Source organism: Coturnix japonica, chromosome 4 (genome assembly GCF_054131305.1).
Source record: "Coturnix japonica strain WE chromosome 4, WE-NBRP24, whole genome shotgun sequence".
Taxonomy (NCBI): Eukaryota; Metazoa; Chordata; class Aves; order Galliformes; family Phasianidae; genus Coturnix; species Coturnix japonica.
In genome coordinates this window covers 83,107,487-83,114,330 of record NC_140666.1, presented here as the reverse complement: position 1 = coordinate 83,114,330, position 6,844 = coordinate 83,107,487, and the positions used below count along the sequence as shown (strand labels likewise).

At 46.9% G+C, this 6,844-nt stretch overlaps 1 protein-coding gene across 25 annotated transcripts in view; it reads left to right on the top strand.

The window, feature by feature from the left end:
* The first annotated feature begins 1,413 nt into the window (after positions 1-1,413).
* Positions 1,414-6,844, top strand: part of ADD1 (adducin 1) — a 49,284-nt gene continuing 43,853 nt past the window's right edge. For 23 of the 25 annotated variants that reach the window (XM_085545781.1, XM_085545777.1, XM_085545776.1 and 20 more), the window contains exon 1: positions 1,414-1,539. The gene's annotated coding sequence lies outside the window, so the exon portion shown is untranslated. Of the gene's footprint in view, positions 1,540-1,629; positions 1,817-6,844 lie in introns of those variants that run through there. The other 2 variants (XM_085545794.1, XM_085545785.1) reach the window with 2 other exon arrangements.

The following is a 6,844-nucleotide window of genomic DNA, read 5'->3' as shown; positions in this document are numbered from 1 at the left end:
AATGACCTTGAACATTATTTTTTTTGCACAGCTGGAGTCCTGCAGTTATACTGAAGGCCACTGATGTGAAAAGTACATCACAGAAATAGGGTCTATTCAATGTGAACAGGGTTTTCTTACAGGACAGCTAAGGAAAGTTGTTCCAGGTGCAGCCTCACAGGCTGTTGGGGATTCAGTGATTACACTGTGCTTTCATTTCTGCTGTGCTGGCGTTCACACCTACTTATTTCTCAAAGTAATTGGCAGCTATGCCTTAACCATGGGGTGCTGCTGGAAATTTGCCTTTTTAAGAATTAAATATGATTTACAAGTCTTCAAAATGTGCTGTTCTAACATTTGAAAGCTTCCCCCAAGATTAATTTACTCCAGTATGTAGTCATAATTAATACAAAATACTTTTTTTTCCCCCCATGTTTCTCAGCCCTCTTCATTGCTTTGAACTTGCCCCTGTATCTTCTTTCTTCCTTTCTTTGCTGTATTTGCCGTGCTCTGTCTTTGAAGTCCCAGCTCTTCAAAAGGTAAAACTTCTGGCTGTGGCACTTTTTCTTCAGTTACTACCGACCTCCATAAGCAGTGTTGCATTATTAAGAGAAAGCCAGTTTCTTGCTTTCTTTTTGTCCTTCCTTTCATTTCTAGTCACAAGATCCCACCTTTGTTTCTGTGCCATTGCTGACTTTCATGCAGCTCAGGAACCTGCCCAGGCTAAAAACTGAATTGGCACCATTAATGCTGTCACGCATCAGATTCAGCAGCTGTTTGAGTCAGCTGATTCAGCAGGAAGCTGATCTTGCCCCTTTACGCCCCAGTTCTTCCATCAGAGTAGTTCGATGAAATGATATATTCTTTGGCCCTAGAACTATGCAAAGAGGTTGGAAAGGGAGAGCAGGAATGGTGACCTTGGGCAGGTCACAGGGTAATACAGCAGCAAAAGAGAAGGTTAAAGAACAACACCTTTTTAATGGTTTTGAGTGTTTCACCATCAGATCGAACAGTGGCAGTTGATAAAACTCAGCCTCTGCTCAGCCCAGACAGCTGGTGGCACAGCTCCCTGTACTTACAAACACTTTAAGCCAGCACTGCCAGCAAAACGAATGATCCTCCCTTCCCTAGTCAATGCTTCTGACCTCAACATCACCATCCCTGTTGGCTCTAATGCTCTCACAGCCTTTATGTGTTAGAGAGGTGAAGAAGGAGCCGAGCTGAAGTGGAACTGACGCTCATGGTGCCACGGCCGCTCCGCCCACACACGGCCTAGGCCGCCGCCTCCCCTCCCACACCTCCCGCCCCGCGTCCTCCTCCAACCAACGGCGGTGCCGGTTGCTCGCCGCTCTCTCTCCCTCCAATGTTCGTCTCGCTTGTTGCCCTGCAGCCCGGGGAAGCCGCACCCAGCCAGGCGGGGGCTGTGCGGGGGGTGGGCGGAGCGCGGCGCTGGGGCCAGCGGCGGAGGCGACGGGTTCGGCGGAGCGTTGTCCGCAGCGGCCCCGGCTTTTCTCGTCCCGTCGCTCCGGTACCCGCCGCTTGTTTCTCATCTGCCCTCGGGTGAGCGCGGCCGGGACGGGCGGGAGGTTGTGGGGGCGGGGGGGGGAACGTGAGGGGCGCAGCCGTTAACGGACTACGGAGGGCGGGGGTGCGGCCGTTGGCGGCGGCGGAGGAGTCGGGCGGGCAACGCGGGGCTGAGAGGGGCAGGAGGAGGAGGAGGAAAGCGGGTCATGGAGCGGGTCATGGAGCGGGTCCTGCGGCCTCGGGAGGGGCGTCTAGAGCCTGGATGGTGCCCAGGGCCTCTGCGGGGCCCCGCAGTGTTTGGGGCGTTCTAAAGGTTGGATCTTAGGCTGCGTTGGTTTTAGGTGAAACCAGGAAAAAACAAACATCCACGGTTGTGTTGAGACGGGTTGTGAAGAGGCTGGGTGGTATCTACGAGATGAGCCGGGCGCCGATGTTGTTTTCCTCTCTGCTTTCTGGAAGGTTGCTGTAGATCGTTAGTGTTATGTACTGTCTGTGTTGCTGGAGGGGAACGTTTTCTTGCATGGTGATATGGATCTATAAGGGGCTTCACGGAACACTCCTACCTTCTGTTGGTGGGTTCTCGAATCATCATGCTGCAACGACTGCCAGATATTTCTGTATGCCTTGCAGAAAGCTACAGGTATCTCTGAGCACGAACCATAGAATCCTTAGAGCTGGAAGGGACCTCTGAGGGCCGTTTCATCCCACTGCTCTGCACTGAGCAGGGACACTGCAGCTATAGCGGGTACCCCAGGGCCTCATCCAGCCTGGCCTTGAAAGTCTCCAGGGACAGAGAATAAACCACATCCCTACGCAACCTGTGCCAGAGCCTGACCACTTCCATGTAAAAGACTTTTATATCCCATCTGAATCTCCCCTCTTTGAGCTTAGAGACCGTTTACATCTTGGGGCTTTGCAATGTGTCCAAGCGTGTTGGGACTCAGCAGTTCTTAACTGGCATGAGTATTATTCTTGCTAATAGAATAAGGATTTAAAATTAAAGGAATACAAATTTTGCTTTCTATCTCCTTTGTCAATTTGATTGATGTAAGAGCTGCGTGTCTCAGTTTTAGAGCTGTATTCTGTCCCCGTTTGTTATTTATTATACAACAACGGACTGGCTCCTCATTCTGCAGCAGGTGGCTTTACATTCAACAAGCCCATCTGATGTGATCGAACAAAAATAGGCTGCAGTGAACATAACGTCTTATGGAGTTTGTGTCAGAATTTAGACCTTGGAGGTGTTCAAGACCAGGTTGGACGGGGCCCTGGGCAACCTGATCTAGTAAAGGTGTATGTTTGGTGGCCCTGCCAGGCCGAGGCATTGGAACTACATGATCCTTGAGGTCCCTTCCAACCCGGGTCATTCAGTGATTCTGTGTTTTCTCAGAGTTTGCAGGAACCGAAAGTTTTTAACATCTGTGCATGTGAATGCTTCCATGTTTAGGTATCTTGTAGTGTTGCTGGCTTCCTGTGAGGTTCCGTGTGGGATATAATTCTTCAGCCAAAACCAGCAGCGCTGCCTGAATGTTTGTTTCTTGATGTTGGTGAATAACAAGTGGTGGGGGAAACCTGAACATCACGCTTCATCTGAAACAAGCGTTTTTCCCAACCAGCACGTTGTGCCAATGAGTTCTTTAGAGCATGGTTTGCTAATGCAGTAATGAAGAAGGTCATTTACTGAATCTCTTGTTTTCTGTGACAGTTTTTTCAGTGTCTCCAGCAGAAAATGACTCATCTTTGTTCTCGTTCTTTGAAATTCACCGCTGGTGTTGAATGATACTTTGTAGCTACAGAATCGAGTCGCTTGGTGAGAATATATGGCCAAACCCATTGGGGTACTGAGAGACTTACATGGCACGAAGCTGCTTCTGCCCCGTTTGAGTCTGGTTTTGAAGGGTGGCTTCCCAGCATGGAGTGCTTTTAACAAGTCTCCTTTACCAGCATTCTGTGAAATATCATGGCAGAAAAAAGCTGGATTTCAAAGGGGGCATTTTTGTTAAGAGATAAAGTGTAATAATGCGAGGTTTCAAATGAGGAGAAGCACATTCAAGGTGCTGGTTGCTAGAAAGCATCCAACTTCTATGTGACAAGTGCCTTCTACACCTGGAGAGGTCAGGCAATAAGCCTTGTACCTCGTGCTTTTTGGAGTTTGAAGGAGTTTTTGTCATCATTTAAGAACTGTCAGTGGTGAAGATGGATCCATTTATCAATCCCAGCATCTGTCCAATGACTGACTCCTGCTTGGAAATGAATGAAAATGAAAACTTGTCTATGCCTTTATGAAAGAGCACATCAAACGAGTGTTGCCGTGGTGTTCTCATGTGCCGTGTGTCCTCGCTGCATGGCAAACTAAAAATAATGCTAAGTTTCTAATTTCAATGGCTTTTCGACACTTTTAGAGTTCTTGGTGCTTCATATTTAAAAGCTGATAGAGGAGATATGAGTGCAGAACTGCTGGTTCTGCTTGCATCAGTCAGAGCGTGTCATTGTCAGCCCAGGAGTCGCAGTGTGATCAGTAGCTGCAGAAGTTGTAGGGGCTGAGGTGGGAAACACCATTTGTAGAGTTACTGTTGGCTCAAATCAGGTTTAGCTGAGGTAACGTCATTTGTCACAAGGGCTCTGGATTAGCGGTTCCGACCCAGGCCCTGAGTATCATTCAGGTATTTTAAAATCTATCTGCTCAGCATTTCATTGCAAACTGGATTTTGGTGCAGAGCTGGATTTGAGCAGCTGCTGCCAGTTGGGCCGGCTCAGCCGTCCGTGTGCTTGCAGGCTTTGGAGGGTTGGCTCTTTGACCATTAAGAAACTGAAGATGTTGCCGTTGAAGGTGTGGCTAAAGAGGACAAGAACTGTTTGAGCACCTGCTCGAGTTCCTCCTTGCAGCCTCGCTTCCTATGTTGTGTTTTGAGACATGATCTCTTCCTGCTCTGTTGGGTGCAGTTACTGTTCTCTGGTGGATCCGCCTTTCAACGTCCGACCAGTTGTGTTCGCAGGCGAGACTTCAAAGCATCTTTCACTGTTGGCTCAGTAATTTCCCTAAAGATTAATTAAAAATCAAAATACACGAGGAAAAGCACATTTTAGGTCACTTTTATAACTGGGGAACAGCTCTTCAAAACTGAGATTTAGCGTTTCCATGCTCTTTGGGTGGGTCAAACATTGCTTTCAATTTCTAATTGATAAATGCATTATGTTTCTTTCTTTGCCTAATTACCATCTTTGACACCACGTGTTGTGTATGGTTTTCTGATCTTGACTCATGAAATGTTTAATTAAAAAAAAAAAAAAAGGAATAAAATATTTTAAGAGTTGAGAGATTTTCTTCCATATACCTGCATGAATCGCTGAGAAGACAACGTGGAAAACACAAGTAGAAAATGAGTAGTTAATCAGTAGCTTTTTATGGCATCTTTGATACTTTCTCATCAGTGGAGTAGATAAATATTGAATCACGGTACTTACCCATTCACACGCTAAAGATAAGGGGAAAAATTAGATTAACTAAGCTCTTTTTCATTGGAGACAACAAGCATTTGAAAACAACTTTAGGGTAAGAAACTGTCATTCACTTAGTTGTGGAAACTTAGTTTACCTTAGATTTGCTTTCTTTTTCAATCTGTGTGTCAGATTTCTGTGGTGCTATCTGTGCTCTTTATCTCAGTTGTGGTTCAGATCTTACAAGGCCTGATACACAATTTCACCTTTGTTCTAGTTAATGAACTTTTGCCAGATGGAATGAGCGAGTGTTCGGGCAGCCCTGGGCACATGAAGGTTGTCTGCTTTCTGTTCTTTTCTGCTTGGTTGGTTTGGGTTTTTTGGTTTGTGTGTTTTTAAGGTGACTTAGTGCTGTGCATTAAATGATCGTCCCAGCATTCTCACCATGAAGGTGAAAGGTACAGAGTACTCGGCGACTTTAGTTCTCTGCTAATGGATGATATGGTTTCTTTAATTGTCACTGTGAAGTGCTGCTGAAAGTTCATAGAGTATGTTTGCATGCAAAACATCCATTCCATGTAAAATTAAGGGAAATAGGGCATCGCTGATGTTGTGCATTAACGCAATGTACTTGGTTGTGGTTTTTTTTCTTCCAGAAGATCTTTTCTAGCACAGCTTTGCTTATTAATTTTGAATGAGCACAGCTTAAATATTTCTAAAGCACAGGGGCTTAGTTCCTCACATTGTCACTTCAGCTCCTGAATGCACTGCTGCCTTCAGCTCACTTTAAGCACTGAAGCAGTTACTTCAGGCACACTGGGTTTCTCCTGTGAGTGTGGTGAGCTGAGCCGCACACTTGTGCCCCACAGATCTCAGAATCACAGGGGCTGGAAGGGGCCTCAACAGATCAAGTCCAACTCCTTTGCTAAAGTAGGAACCCTATATTAGGTCACACAGGTAGGTGTGCAGCTGGGTCTTGAGTGTCTCCGTAGGAAGAGACTCCACCAGCTCTCTGGGCAACCCGTTCCAGTGCTCTGCCACCCTTAGCATAAAGAAGTTCTTCTGTGTGTTAGTACAGAACTTCCCAAGTTCAAGTCTTAGGCTGTTACTCCCTGTCCTATTGCTACACACTTCTGAGAAGAGCCTGGCCTCATCTGTTTGCCTCCCACCTCCATTGAGGTATTTATAAACATTTATCAGATTCCCCCTTACTCATCTTTTCCCCAGGCTGAACAGATCCAGGTTACTCAGTCTTTCTTCATTCAGAAGAATATAGAACTATAGAGTGGCCTGAGTTGAAACAGACCTCAAAGTTCAACTAGTTTCAACCCCCTTGCCGTGGGCTGTGTTGCCAGCCACTAGACGGGGCTGCTCAGAGCCACATCTTGCCTTGATGCTCCAGTCCCTTTACCATCTTTGTGGCTCTGTGCTGGACTCCTTCTAGGAGATCCCTACCTTTTTTTGCACTGGGGAGCCCAACACTGCATACAGCATTCCAGATGTGTCCTTACCAGGGCAGAGTAGCGTGGGAGATCACCTCCCTTGACCTGCTGCCCACATTGTTTTTAATACACCCCAGGATACCATTAACCTTCACAAGGGTGCAGTGCTGGCTCATGGTCAGCCTGTTGTCCATCAGGGCACCCAGGTCCATCCTTCTCTACAGAGCTCCTGTCACACAGGTCATCCCCTGTACTGATGCATACAGTTATTCCTCCTTGGGTGCAAGACTTTACACTTGTTCCAGTTAAACCTCACCAGGTTCCTCTTTACTCAACTCTCGTGTCTGTCCAGGTTTCGCAGAATGGAAGCAGAGCCTTCAGGTGCATCAGCCAATCCTCCCAGCTTTGTATCCTCAGGAAACTTACTGAGAGTGGACTCTGTCCTTTCATCCAGGTCACTG